Source organism: Nyctereutes procyonoides, unplaced genomic scaffold (genome assembly GCF_905146905.1).
Source record: "Nyctereutes procyonoides isolate TBG_1078 unplaced genomic scaffold, NYPRO_anot_genome, whole genome shotgun sequence".
Lineage (NCBI taxonomy): Eukaryota > Metazoa > Chordata > Mammalia > Carnivora > Canidae > Nyctereutes > Nyctereutes procyonoides.
The window spans coordinates 32,764,127-32,779,650 of NW_026575125.1; positions in this window are offsets into that span (position 1 = coordinate 32,764,127).

The following is a 15,524-nucleotide window of genomic DNA, read 5'->3' on the forward strand; positions in this document are numbered from 1 at the left end:
GTAATTTATAGAGGAAGACTGTTTCTCCTTTTTCAGGATATTTTGCACACCGAAGTGATTATACCAAAGCTATTGCAATATGGTGGCAGCTATTATGCCTACTTGTTTTGTAATCACCAGGAACCAGGTAACTCCCATAAGAAACCTTTTCCAGGATTAGAAAGGATTAGTTCACTTCAGAACTGTTCATCTTTGAGAACCAGAGTTCACTTTTCAAGCTATAGGGTACCACTTTGGGAATGAAAATTTCTCTGTACTTAAATCAGACACTTAGAATTGCAGTTATTAATGTTCTCACTAGTAGACCATCATATGTTATATGAATATTGATGAAACTCCCCAATCAGTAGTGCTAACCCCACTTCACTATGGGTTCTGTTTTGGACATCTGCATCTATAATCCCTTAGTTTCTGGTATTCAAGCTACTACAAATCAAGACTGTCACAGAGGACTATTTTAAGGCCCTTATAATATCTGATCCCAATATGACAGCATAGCCCAAACCACCATTACAAAAGAAAATTGCAACATAATACAGTTTTCCTAATTATCAGAATTACCAAGAGTAGAACACTGGTTTTTAAATTGCTTTATTTAGGATGAACATGGATCAACAATAGGGCAGGGAATAGAAGATATAAATGGAGCAAGAAGTGACTATGCTCATTGACACTTTCTTTCCTCTCAAAAGTACTGATCGCCAATGTGGATGTGTGAGAAGAAATGTCCTATCTGTGGCAATCACTATGCTGTGGAATTAGTCTTGGGAGGATCGAGGAGAACAGGAATTGAACCTGGCTGCAAATCAGAATCATAGGAGGAGGCTTCAAAAATCATCTAGGGCTGGACCCCACTCCTGAGATTCTGATTTAATTGCTCTAGAGAGGAGCCTGGCATCGATAGTTTTTCAAAAGTTTCCCTGCGGTGATCATAACATGCAGTGAGGGTTGAGAATGCTTGGTGCAAAACCCTATCTTTCCTAAAACGAGGTAAGTTCATTTTTTTCTGGTAAGACTTAAAGATAGCTCTGCTGGAAGCTAGAGCAGTAAATTCTATTACTTCTTGGGGCTTCTTTGTGATCTATGATTTGGTCATTCATACATTCATCACTCTGTGCCAGGCATTGTGTTAGAGCAGTGGTTCCCAATCAGGGGCGATTTTTCCCCTTCCGGGCTCCTGCAGACATTTGTGATAATAACGTCTGGAGACATTTTGGACTGTCATAGCTAGAGTGGATGCCACTGGAAGATAATTAGTATAGGCCACAGATGCTGCTAACCATCCCACAATGCACAGGACAGTGCCTCACAACAAAACTTATTTTACACAAAATAATAGTGTTGAAGTTGAGAAACCCTGTGTTAGATGGGGGCGAACAAGAAAAATCCCCTGTCTCTATGGCGTTTGTCTATATTTGTAAGGTACAGATGGATACACATGTGGGGGACATCAGGTGGTGATAGGCATTTCAAAGATGACTTAAAGTGAGGGAATGGAGTGTGATGGGGGAGAGGAGAGGGCTATTTTGGATGAGGTGCTAAGGGAAGGCTCCTCTGAAAAAAAAGTTCAAGCAATCATTTGAATGGTGGAAAGAAGCTAGATGGGAACTTGAAAGTTAGATTAGAAGTTAGATTCAAAATTAGAAGTTAGATGAGAGGGAACACTGTGTTTTCTCAGAGAGCAAGGGAGTGGTCCTTATTTCAAAGTGAAACCGGTCATTGAGGCCGTGGGCTTTAATCACATTCAGCTCTTAGAAGCATGAGAAGAGTCGGATTAACCAAGGTTGGGAATTTTCCAGGTGATTTTAACGGAGATAGAGAGGATCATGGGATCTGAAGGCATTTTCAGAGGCGGCACTGTGCTGATCACGGATTCCAAGCTGGCTAAGTAGCAACGAACGGTGAATAAGCAATAGGGTCGTGGCATCCAAGGTCCAAGTGGGGTCAGGGAATTACTGCAGTGAGGGTTGTAGAAGAAGTGAGAGGACAAGAAAGAGAGTGAGGGTCAGAAAGTCAGATGATTGAAAAGAAAAATAGATCTAAGGAGCAAGGAGGCTCCCCCCTGACCTGGCTCCTTCATCCTATCATTATATCCTACTGTGGGCATGGAGGCCAGGGGAGGGGCGCGTTACTAGGAGTATAAGAAGCTTGGTATTGGTGTCACGGCGCGGGGGGGGGCAGTGTTTTTATCAGCCTCTGTGGCTTTTATTTGACCTTCTCTGGCTTATCAGTCCTTCTCTGGCTTTTTGGTATTTGGGGTGGTCAGGCGGGCATGAGTGAAAAGAGATAACTAAGTACAAAGCCTCGCCTGCTGTACCATGATTAGCACAGTGGCTGGGGGAAGTGAACAGGCACCGGGGAAGCAAAAGAAAGACTTGCCTACACAGGTTGATGCCTTTCCTGCAGACTCAGAGATTCTATATGAGATACCCAGCTTATGCTCTTTCCTCTCTTTCCTGTCCTTGTCTCTGCCGTGAATTTTTATTACGATTCAGTACTCATTCATGCAGCAAAAGGTGAAATTACATTTATGTCTCCGGTGCGCCTCTGCTTGTTCACACAGTTGCAGGACAGACAATGTTTTTGGCCAAGGTTTAGGGGATTCATTTATTTGCGTGTTTCGGCCTCACCTCTTGCCATTTCTCAGGAAGGCAGCAATTTTTGAACCATTCATTGAACTAAATACGTTACTTATGTGATGGGCAACCCACACCCCAGCTCATGCACCAAGTACAAACTTGAAACAAATCTCGGGACTCAGGATATTTGCTTACATTACAGAGAGGGGAAAAAAATGTCATATTTAGTGTCTCTCTTTTAGTGGAAAGAAATGCTGACCTTTTGATTCCGGGTATAGGATGTGACCCTGTTGTCTATTATAGTGCTTTCTTGCCCTGAAGGGAACCATAAATTGGTTAAAAAATAAATATACGTCATGAGTCAGTTCTGTACTGATTCAGAGAAAGAACAGGTGCAAGGAAACCTCTCATGTCTCACCCAGCTCTTAATTTCTGTGATTCTTCTAAAGCATGTCTCATAAAGGACATTTCTTAATGATTTTGAAGGACTGGAGTAAGGTATTTATAAGCATAAAATGCCTTTGTTACGTTTTGTCATTTTTTGCTCTTCACAATTCTGCATCCTTATCAAAGGAAATAATTCATTGTCCAAGTTTATATGCTAATGACCCTCTTCATAGTCAAAGCACATTATAAATATTTATTCATAGGCCAGATGAGAACCTTGAAAGCGGTTAATTTTAAAACAAAGCAACTTTTGTATGAGGAGAAAATAACACTGAATATGAACAAAATGAGCATTTTGTGCCCTGGTTTCCACATAACAAAGCATTGGCTAAGCACTAATGCTAATCGTGTATGCTTGTTCAACACATGAACAGGGATGTTCTAAACATCCCTGGTTTTCAAATGCATAATCAAATATAAACATATATAGATTGACCTCAGTTGACATGAAGGGACCGTGTGGATATTTCTCATCATAACCCCCCCCCTTAGGTAAAGATTTGGATGATACAGATGTTGAACAATGTGCCAAGACAACATGATTAAACACATTTCCCATTCCTCTATTCCAAGCTATAAAAATTAGCGATTAGCACTGACAGAAATGTTCAAGGCCCAACTATCTCTTTCCAGATACAGAGAAGGGCATGCATATTGGTAAGTCTGTTTAAGAAAAAGGGGTTTCTGCATCCCCCCGCAGGTCCTACCTCTGTTTCACCCCTAGTGAATGTTTGATGCAATAGGGGAGTCAGAGCCTGGAGACTGCCAGTCATTGTAGTGAGGACATTGGGTCCATGTGGCCAAGAATTTGTTCAGATGGAGAGAAGGCTCTCACTGGGGGGTTTGTGCCAGGGATATCTTTCCTGGAGTCATGGAATTTGGTTTTAGGCTGTTTCATTTGGGAACCATCACAAAGCAACAAAAAACTATGATTTTCTTTGATTCTTTGTAGACTATACATTTAACGCTTGAATTGACCTAACTCACTTGCCTTTTTTTGTTTTTAAGATTTTATTGATTTATTCATGAAAGACACAGAGAGAGGCAGATACATAGGCAGAGGGAGAAGCAGGCTCCCTACGGGGAGCATGATATGGGACTCAATCAAGAGACCCCAGGATTACACTCCGAGCTGAAGGCAGATGCTCAACCACTGAGCCACCCAGGAGTCCTTCACTTGCCTTTTCTCTACCTAAATCAGGCTGGTAGAAAATGTCCTTCAGTGAACCAGACTGGGGCCTCTGTAACTCTGTGGTCCCCACCCACAGTGGAGTTTTCAAAGCAGCAGGGAAAACCTCTGATGATTCTCTGGTCTGCTCAGTTCTGGCTCTCCACAATGGCTCTTACACACATCCTCTCACTCTCCAACTCTGTGACTCCAGAACTTTCCTGTCACAATCTGCATATTGCTTCCCGCCTCAGCAAGACATGGAATCCATCATATGAGGCTTCCTTTCACTCCTTGCCACCCGACATAAGAACATACTTGCATGCCTTGCTGTTCTTTGCTTCTCTTATAACAGAAGTGATAATCCCTATACCAGTTCTTTAACATTTCTTTCTTACGGACTATGGAAAAGTATTTTTCTTCTTCTTTCTCCTTTGTTTTTCATCTCACTCCTTCTAGAGTTTATTGTAACTGCCCACCTGTTTGTCTTGTATCTGTCACATGAGTATAAACCTCCCAACCAGGGACCTGGTCTATTCTGCTCCTTGTATTTCTAGAGCAGAGAATGCCTGATTCAATAAATATTTTTGTTTTTTAATGAATGAATGAGAGCTAAGAGGGATGTGTGGTGGGGCACAGTGGTGTTATGGAACCTAGAATGTTCTATGGTTCCATTTCAATTATTTTGTTCCTTTTGAACTCTCCTATGTTAGTCTTAACTGATAAGTTGTCTTTCATCAACAAAGCAGTGGCGATATTGGAATACTTACCTGTAGTTGCTTGTTTACTTCTAGGCCAACACAGTGTATGTCCTTGACCACTTGTCAAGTTTATGGCATTCATACCGTGCCATGCTACCAAGGGACTCATAATGTATAAATTTCTCAGTGAATTATTTATCAGAAATATCAACCCCACTTGAGAAGAGGGAGCTGTAAGAGAAAATGTTTTGATAGAACTATATTTATTTATTCCTTCATATTTACTGGAGCATTGCATAGTACATGTTAGATATCAATGACACGGTTGAACATAGTGTGCTTTTCCCAAAAGAAAAGCATTCAGCCATTTACATAAGCAAGGAAAGTGAAAGTCAACTTCAGAAAATAGCATGTCATCCACTAGGGGAAAAAAACTGTTTAAGGCCTATCACTTAGAGGTTATATTTGAGGTCAAAATAAAATGATTCAGGGGATCGCTGGGTGGCTCAGTGGTTTAGTGCCTGCCTTTGGCCCATGGCACGATCCTGGAGTCCCAGGATCGAGTCCCACGTTGGGCTCCCGGCACGGAGCCTGCTTCTCCTTCCTCCTGTGTCTCTGCCTCTCTCTCTCTTTCTCTATGTCTATCATAAATAAGTAAATAAATAAATCTTTAAAAAAATAAATAAAATGAATCATTCACTTCCAGCTATCACATATCATACTGTGAATTTTGCTTGAAGAGAAGTAGGAGGAAAAAGCAGTATAAAATCTGTTTATGTGTCACCTTTTATCTCTGTAGGCTAAAACAAAATTTGGTGTTTTGTCTTTGCCCAGTAGACTTTGGTTTTTTTAAAATTTGGAATAAAATTAAATATATATTTTTATTTTAAATAACTGTCTCAACAATTGTTTGTTGATGGCTTGCTATGTTGTAACACTAGCCTGGACTTTGGGGGGATGGCAGAAGCAGGGAAGGTGACGCTTTCACTGAGCTGACTCTTGGAAGAGGGCAGACGGTAACCAGAATGCGGTGAAACTGCCTGGAAGAAGCAACAGAATGTTCAAAAGCATGAAGCATGAAAAATCACAATGCATGTGGAAGATTACAAATGCTTCCATTTGGCTAGAGAAAGGGCACATGTGGAGATATGAAAGTAGGACTCCTGAATATGGTGGTGGGGGGATATGCAGAGTGAGGAGAAAAAGGAGCACCAAGGTTGAAATACTAGGAAGCACTCACATCCAAAGGATGGGCATTAGAAGAGCCCCTGAAAAAGAGAAGCAATTCTAGAAGAAATAATATTGCATGCTTTAAAAATCCACAGATAGAGTAGATAAATTACACTAACGACTAATTTTTCACTCTTCTCATATCTACTCCTAGTATTATGTAAATTTTCAGTGCCCTCCCATTCTGACTCTAGGCTTGATCCCATGACATACCTTACCCAATGGAATGTTAGCATATGTGACACAAACAGATGTGAAAAGCAGCTTGGCTTGGGCATCTGCTCTCACATCCTGCAATGAGAAGGACTAGCCTGTGTAGCTCACCGAGCATAGCAGAAAGATAAGCCACCACCAGCTAAACCTAGCCTAGACCAACCAACCTCCACTGGACCTGCATGCTTATGTTGGAACAAAGAGTGTTGTTGTTGTTGTTGTTTAAAGATTCTATTTATTTATTCATGAGAAACACAGAGAGAGAGAGGCAGAGACATAGGCAGAGGGAGAAGCAGGCTCCCTGTGAGGAGCCCGATGCAGGACTCAATCCCAGGACTCCAGGATCACAACCTGAGCCAAAGGCAGATGCTCAACCACTGAGCCACCCAGGTGCCCCTGATTGTTGTTTTAAGCCACTAACTTCTAGGGTGATTTGTTATGCAGCAATTGCTGACTAATGCACAGTTTCAAAGAGAGAGTGATTTGTGGTGTGGAATGCCAGAGAAAGAAGTATGAATTAAATTATGCAATTAGAAGGATTCTGCTGACTTTAATCAGAGCTGTTTCAATGAAGTGGTGGGGTGGGAACCACAACTGCAGAAGATTTGAAAAATACAAGGATAATGCGATCTGTCATTTTGTGGTGATAGACTATCAATACAGTGTAGAGAGATAGAGGGGAACAGCTAGAAAAATATGGATAAAGGGATAGGGTGCTGTCTGAAGATACTGGAGATGTGACTACTTTTATTATTTTTTAAGATTTTATTTATTTATTTATTTATTTATTTATTTATTTATTTATTTATTTATTTGATACAGAGAGAGAGAGAGAGAGAGAGAGAGAGAGGCAGAGACACAGGCAGAGGGAGAAGCAGGCTCCATGCAGGGAGCCCGATGTGGGACTCGATCCTAGGTCTCCAGGATCATGCTCTGGGCTGAAGGCGGCGCTAAACTGCTGAGCCACCTGGGCTGCCCCTGTGACTACTTTTATATGCTCAGGAGACAGAGCCAGCGAAGAGGGAATGGTTGAAAACAGAGGAGAAAGAGGGAGTGACCAATGCAGAGTGAGCCCTGAGCAAGTAGAAGGAAGTGACCACTAAGACAAAGAGGAAATTGCCTTGGTTAGAAAAAGGGGTACTTAGGGGCGCCCGGGTGGCTCAGTCAGAGGTGACTGACTCTTGATCTCAGCTCAGGTCTTGATCTCATGACCCTGAGATCAAGTCCTGCATTGGGCTCCACACTGGGCATAGGGCCTTCGTAGAAAAAAAAAAAAAAAGGTACTTCTCCACTGAGCTGGGAAGAGAGAAATAGGAGCTGGAATAAAGATGAGTTTCTAGGAAAAAATGGAGAAGAGGAAGAAAAGTGAAGCAAGGAGTTCCCATATTATGGCTTCTATAGAAATACAAAAGGGTATTATTGGTCCAGGGCTTTTGCAAAGTCATGTTACAAACAGTAAGAGTGATAAACCTTAATTGCTGCTGTTAGGTGAAGAGAGGGAACTCAGGATATTTTACCACCAAAGTTGAAGATGAGTTTATACTGGTAAGAATACTTACTTGTATGACTTCTCTAGATAGGCTTTGTAATTCAGGTCTAGAAGTAGGTGGGCAGTTGGAGGGCTTCAAGTTCGGAATGCTGCAGGGCAGTGTGATAGAAGGCAAGATATATTGAATATATAATGACCCAGTAAGAAAGGAAGTTGCTTTAATGTAACTGTGTGATATAGTCATGAGCAACAGAAAACCTTACCATAGGTAATGACTTAAGTAAGTAACAGATTATTTTTCTCATACAGCAAAAATCCTTTGTGGGTGCAGTATAGCTGCTAAACAAGTGCATCGTCACATGAGTTCTAGACAGGAAGGCGGAGGGAGTCAAGGGCTTTCTCTTAATGAACTTTTCTTCAGGAAGGGAAGCCTTCCACTGTGACTTCCCCTAATCTCTTCACATTGCACCCTTTGTTACATAGGAGACCCAGAAATTCAAGTTCTCAATTTCCCAACATCTATTGTACAGGGAGGCGCAGGGAATAGGAGTTTGATATTGAAGTGAACCAATGTATAGTGTCTGCTACAGAAGTGAGATCAAGAAGGAGCTGACACAATGCATGAAAACGGAGGAACCAAAGAGAAACTTTCAACAAATTTGAGTATCAGACATGGTGAAAAATATGAGAAGGCTAAGTGCTGTTGGAGGTAAAAAATTCTGGGGTGAAGGAATTTTGGGAATGAAAGATGGTCATTAAAGAGCCCATGAGGGGAAAGTTCTTCGAATTGAGAAGGTTAAAAAAAACCATACTAGAAAAAATCTTCTATATGGATATTGACATTTCTCAGGATGATGGAGGGACTCGGGACTTGAATAACATAAAAACTTAGCTTTTTAATAAAGAAAAGAATATCCTTCTCTGTATATTGTATCAGTAAAGAAAACAAGTGCTGTGGCCCATGTTTATTTAGGTTTTTTTCAGATTTTTTTTATTTATTCATGAGAGACACAGAAAGAGAGAGAGGCTGAGGGAGAAGCAGGCTCCATGCAGGGAGCCTGATGCGGGACTCGATCCCAGGAGTCCAGGATACGTACTGGGCTGAAGGCAGGTGCCAAACCACTGAGCCACCCAGGCGTCCCCCTGTGGCCCATGTTTAAAACCTGTAAGATACTAGCCCTTTATCTGATATGTCATTTGCAAATATCTTCTCCCATTCTGTAGGTTGTCTTTTAGTTTTGTTGACTGTTTCTTTTCATACGGGGAATATAAAAAATAGTGAAAGGGATTATAGGGGAGAGGAAAGAAAATGAGTGGGAAAAATCGGAGAGGGAGACAGAACATGAGAGACTCCTAACTCTGGGAAACGAACAAGGGGTAGTAGAAGGGGAGATGGGCAGGGGGATGGCATGACTGGGTGACAGGCACTGAGGGGGGCACTTGACGGGATGAGCACTGGGTGATATGCTATATTTTGGCAAATCGAACTCCAATAAAAAATATACAAAAAAATACAAAAAAATAAAAAAATAAAAATAAAACCTGCAAGAAAAATCAGGATGAGTTCAACGAAAATCAGACAGTAGGCCCAAGAGAAAGTTAATATTCACCGGTCATGTCAATTAGCTACTGCTAAATGTAATCCCTCAAATGATAACCATCTATAATTTTTTGGAAGTCTTTTGGTTGGCTTGGCAACCTTGCCACTGAGCCACCCAGGCGTCCCCCTGTGGCCCATGTTTATATCAGCTTGTGTCCCCCTGTGGCCCTGTTTATATCAGCTTGCCTCATTCATATGTCTCTGCTCAGCTGTCTGGTCTAGGGTAGTCTCAGCTGGGTTGATGAGGCCCTACTCCTTGTGCCCTCTCACTTTCCATCAGACTAGCTGAGACTTACTCTCGTATAGAGGGATGAGTCCAAGACAGAAAGCAGAAGTGTGCAGAGTTTCTTGCCACCTGGGCTCAGAATTGGAACATTATCACTTCTTCTGGATTGTGTTGGCTAAAACAAGTCACAAGTTGGTCCACATTCAAAAGGTGGAGGAGGGACACCTGGGTGGCTCAGTGGTTGAGCGCCTGCCTTTGGCCCAGGGCATGATCCTGGAGTCCTGGGATCGAGTCCTACATTGGGCTCCCTGCATAGAGCCTGCTTCTCTCTCTGCCTCTTTCTCTCTCTCTGTCTCTCATGAATAAACAAATAAAATATTTTTTAAAAAAAGGTGGAGGAAAGGACTTCACCTCTTAAGGGAGAAGCTGAAATATCACAACACGAGAGTCTACCACATTGTTTATTTTCTTGAGTCATTTATTGAAATTCATGACCACGGTAAGTCTGACTGTATCTACTTCCTGAAAATACGCATAAATGCTTACAGCTTGACTAAGTGGCTTCTCTTAGATTACTGAGATGGGACAACCTGAAATGACTGTAGATGGTAGTCATAAATATGAATAGACATAAGCCACTTAGAAGTTTGAATAGTTCTCTGTTTCTATGTTGGATTTCCAGCTCTAGTAGCTACTATGCATACTGAGCTCTTTTGTCATTTCTTTAATAATAACTTTGCTCTCATCTCACCAGCCATGTAATATGTACAGGCTCACCATTGAGTTGTTTGGCTCTCACATGCCTGGTTTATTAAGCCACTTGTGAGAACACTGGTGATGCTCAGGCAGACAGTGATAGCTTTCTGCTATTTCCACAAGAGTTCTGGGAGAGGGGAGAGAATTTTTTGTAAACCCAATGATCCTTCACACATCTGACACAAACAATATTAAACCTGGTGTTCTCAGAGCTGGGTCTACCAAATGTTCTCCTCACTGTTCTCCAGTCAGAGCACATACGCATCCATCTGTGTCAGTGTGGCTCCTGCTCTCCCTTCCTCTCCCCCCTCTCCTCTCACCCCCTCTCCATGTTACCTCTGTGTGAACACAGGTTTAGGAAAGAATAAAAGGACACTCGGGCTTCTTTCCCCGGTCGAGTGAGTTTCTCTAACGATGATGCTCCCAAGTGCCACAAAGAAGCTGTTGTCAGGTTGCGGACCTAGAGTAGGAACCCAACTCCCTCACCGATTGTTCTTTGATGCATTGCTTCAGTAGCCAAGAAACAGAGGAGATTTAAGACCAATAATAGCTCTTCACAGAGTTCAATGAAACAATTTTTCCCTTGAAAGTCACTTTATTTCCACTGGTACTTTCCATGCCAGTGTGTTAAAAATGTCACTGAATCAAGCTTTTTATTAACTTGTCAGTGTATCCAAAGTGTTCTACAGAACCTCCACGGGGGATTTTCTTGTCTTTTAAACCTACACATTGCCACACAGGCTTTCCTCCCTAATTAGCACTGACAGGTTCTCTTTAGAGGAACTATCCCACTCTCATGGTACAAGAGGGAACGTGTGGGTGGAAATAGATTTGGATCATTTGCTAGACACAGAAAGAGAAACCAACAGTGCTAATAGCAGATGGCTGTGAAGGGAATATTGAACGAGTAAGTCCAGGGCGGTGAAGTCATACAAGTCAACAGTGGATTGAGATAATAACACAGGCTGCTTGTTCCAAGAGAACTGGAATATCTTGGGTCCTCTGGGGACTGAGATTTTCCCCAACTTAGGGTCACATTACCGAGTCCACAACCGTGGTCCACACCGTGGGATCTGAGATTGTTCTGTGGCTACCATTATTCACTTTAAGGAAGTCTCGGCTAGCTAGTTTCTTGGTGTCTGGGTGTTTTCCAGAGTACACCTTCCTTGATTCCACTGATTTTTATGGCTCTGCACTCTGGATGCCTGTTTGATCTCCTGTCCCTTTCCCCATTCCAGTGTAGTCAAATTTCAAAGAGATAATTAATACACCTTCATATCACTAGAAATTCATTTGCTTAGTCTCAGGTAAAATCCAAATTCATTTGATATCCACAGAAATACGCCAGGAACCTGTTGGGTAGTTTTGGTAGAGTCAGCCCTATTCTTTGGTCCAGAAGATTCCCATCTTTGTAGCATGATTTTGAGGTATTAGACCCTGCCTACCACTCAGACATTTGTATGAAGATCTTTCCAGCAGACCCCAAGTTCCTATTATTAAAGAATCATTTTGACCAGATCTAAGTTTGAAATAAACTCATTTGTAATTTGCATTCAAATTTGATATTATAGCCAAACATATTATTAAAAGTTAAGATAGGGATGCCTGGTGGCTCAGTGGTTGAGGATCTGCCTTCAACTCAGGGTGTGATCCTGGGGTCCTGGGATGGAGTCCCACATCAGGCTCCCTGTAAGGAGTCTGCTTCTCCCTCAGTATATGTCTCTGCCCCTCTCTCTGTGTCTCTCATGAGTGAATAAATAAAATCTTTAAAAAAAAGTTAAGATAGTGTACTGTCAGACCTCTGGTTTCAGCTTCAATATGTAAAGAGCTTTGGACATTGCCACTCTCATCCTTATGACAAGAAAAAGCTTAAATAAAAAAAAATCAGTGATTTTTCTTGGACCCCTCAGAGAAGTGAGGTTGCAGGGCAAACCACCACCCCCAAATCCAGAGAGAAGCAAATCCAGAGTTGTAGCCAAGATCTGTTTACCTACAATAGAAGTGGCTAGAGCCATTAACTGGTAGGAACACTTACATGGTAATTTTGAGGAATTGCTAGAGGCTGAGTGTGGACCAGGATGAGAGGGAGAAACACCTGGGTGATGCAGTCTTGTGGGAGGGCCTATACTTTTTGGAGATTTACCTCCAAGAACTCCACCAGGTTCTCATGGCAAAGAGCTGAAAAAGATCCCCTGGTAGCTCTGACAGTGAAAGGGGAAAGAGTAGCCTTTGTGAAATATGCCCAGAGTACTCTCTATGACAATGGTCCACTTTCCTCGGAGGGGAATGACTTTACCAGAGTCTTATCCCACTTGGAGGAAGGGCATTTATCCTACTCAATTCCAATCCAGGCTTCCTCTTACCTAAGAAGGAAAAAATAAAGCTAAGAAATGTTTGTGAAGGTCACAGCCTAGGGACATGGGCCCATTCAAAGTTGGAGATTTCATCATAAGCTTATAGAATGCTTTTACTCACCAACACCTTGGTATGACACCATCAGGACTCCAGTATAATAATGGTGGATTTCAGCCAAAAGAGCAGCAAGAAGGAGACTCTGTCTGAGGAGGAGTACCTAGGGAAGCCCAAAGGAAGAGGGGAGGCAAAAACAAGGACACTGGAAGAATTCGAAGCTTCTGGCCCCTACAGCAACAGGAAAGCACTGAACAGAGACAGATTAATTCTTAGCCAGGTTAGCATGAAACCTCATGCCAAAGGCCTATTTACCACAGCTCCTATTATCTATATAGTATGTCTGGTTTTCAAGAAAAATATTCAGGCTATGTTAGAAGACAATAAAGATCATAGTCTGAAAAGACAAAATAGACATCTTGGTTCTGACACAGATTTGCAAATTAACAGGCAGCGGATTTAAAATAACTAGGAGGAAAAACTGAGCGGGGGAAAAATTAGAGAGGAAGACTACTATGAGAGACTCCTGACTCTGGGAAACAAACAAAGGGTTGCAGAAGGAAGGGTGGGGGGGATGGGGTAACTGGATGATGAGCATTAAGGAGGGCACGTGATGAGATGAGCACTGAGTGTTATACTATATATGGGCAAATTGAATTTAAAATATTAAAAAATAGAAACTTAAATAAAATAACTATGATTAATATGTTAAGGGCTATGATGGATAAATAGACAACATACAAGAGCAGATGAGTAATTTGAGAGGTGGAAAATATAAGAATGACTAAAAAGAATGCTGGAAATCAAAGCACTGTAATAGAAGTAAAAAATCTCTTTGATAGGCTTGTCAGCAGGCTGGACATGGCCAAGGAAAAGAATCAGTGAGCAGAAGCTCGGATCAGTAGAGACTTCCCAAACTGAAATGCAGAGATAGAATACTGTCTGAAAACCTTTAGCAACATATAAAATAGTAATTTTCCCCATAATTATATTTACCAAGCAATTAAAACAAATTTTGAGAAGAAATACAAGATTGCATAAGGACCATGCCTCTCAATTAAAAAACTGTATTGGTCCCTAAAATGTCTCAATAAGCTGATGACTTATAATCAACTAATTTTGAAAGAAGAGGAGGCTGTCTAGCAAAGGCATTAATTAGTGTCTTATTTGAGACAACTGGAATTATTACAGAAGCAGCCTATGTGTATTGGCTCAGCTGTTTTAGCAAAGGCTAAATAACAATGGCTTTAACAAGAAGGAAGGTTTGTTTCTCTTCCATATGAAAGTCCAAGCTGATAGAACAGAAGGATAAAGAAGCCCTGGTGAACAGGGTTATCAAGAGACTCACATACATTTCTTCCTATTGCTCTACCAACCCCTTGGTTGTTTCCCCCGTCCTACAAGTCAAAGGAGACTCATCACCACATCTGTTTTAACCCATGGGTGAAAAAAAGGACTATGAAGTAGGGGCCAGGCATCTTCTTCTTAAGGATATGACCCTAGAGTTGCACACCGGTACATGGTCACCACAACTAGCTGCAAAGGGGTCTGGGAAATGTCATCTTTAGTTAAGTGGTACCCAGTTTAAAAGTGGAGGTTTCTAGTACTAAAAAGAAAAAGAAAAAATGAATATTGTGTACATTTAGCAGTCCAGGCCACATCCACTCTCTGGCCACCCAAGTATCCATGAACACCACTTTCCCCATGCAGACAACACAAAGAGCCATGTAGTTACTTTATCTAACTCAAAACCCAGCATCTCTGGGTGATGCATAATTCTTTTTTAAAGCATTTATTTAAATTCCACTTAGTTAACTTACAGTGTAATATTCGTTTCAGATGTACAATTCGTTTCAAGGTGATGCATGGTTCTGACTCTGAGGTTTGGACGTGACTTCTCACGGTCCAGCAACCTGTAAACCTACAGACCAATGACCAGCTTTCTCACCATCTCATACACTGTGGTGAGGAGGGATAGGAGAACCACAATTAAAGCTCCCATTCTGGGAAAAAGAAGAATGGGAACACATGACACTCATTATCCATGGCAGGTATCAAATTCTGCTGCACAGCAATTGCAAAAAGTCCCTGCCCTGGCAGTGAAGTGCCATGGGGTTCTACTCAGGGAGTCACTCTCATTCTGGGGGGGGGGCACATTTGAAATGGGTATTGGAAAGTATACCCTTCTGGGGGCTTGCACAGCTCTTTCTAGCTCAATTTCTACTGGTACAGACTTGAAGGATTGGGGTTGTTTAGGGTTTAAACACTCTGTCATTGCAATTCCACCAAAAAGAAAACAAGAAAAGTACTAGTTTATTTGCTTTTGGTCAATTCCATGCAGAAGTGACCAGGGGTAAGTGGTTCTTAAATTTGCCAGCACTTTCGTCTCCTAACCTCTGTGCTCAACCCTTGTCATCTTCTTCAAGTATCTTTCTTCTTTCTCAGTCTAACAGTGGCTACCTTGACGGTGCTTGAAGCAGTGAGCTGGGTAAAGAAGGCATAATTCTCAATCTGAGCTTTCCTGCTGGTCTTGCTCCTACTGCCTGGCGAACAACAATCATGGGAGATGCTCTTGAGAGAGGCTGAGCACCACGGTCTGATCGCCACGGTGTTGGGAATCTGGAGGCAGTTGTTCCTCCAAAAGGGCCAAACCTCAAATGATCCGGTTCTCAATTCAGACTGTAGGCTATGGGCTGAAAGCATCCC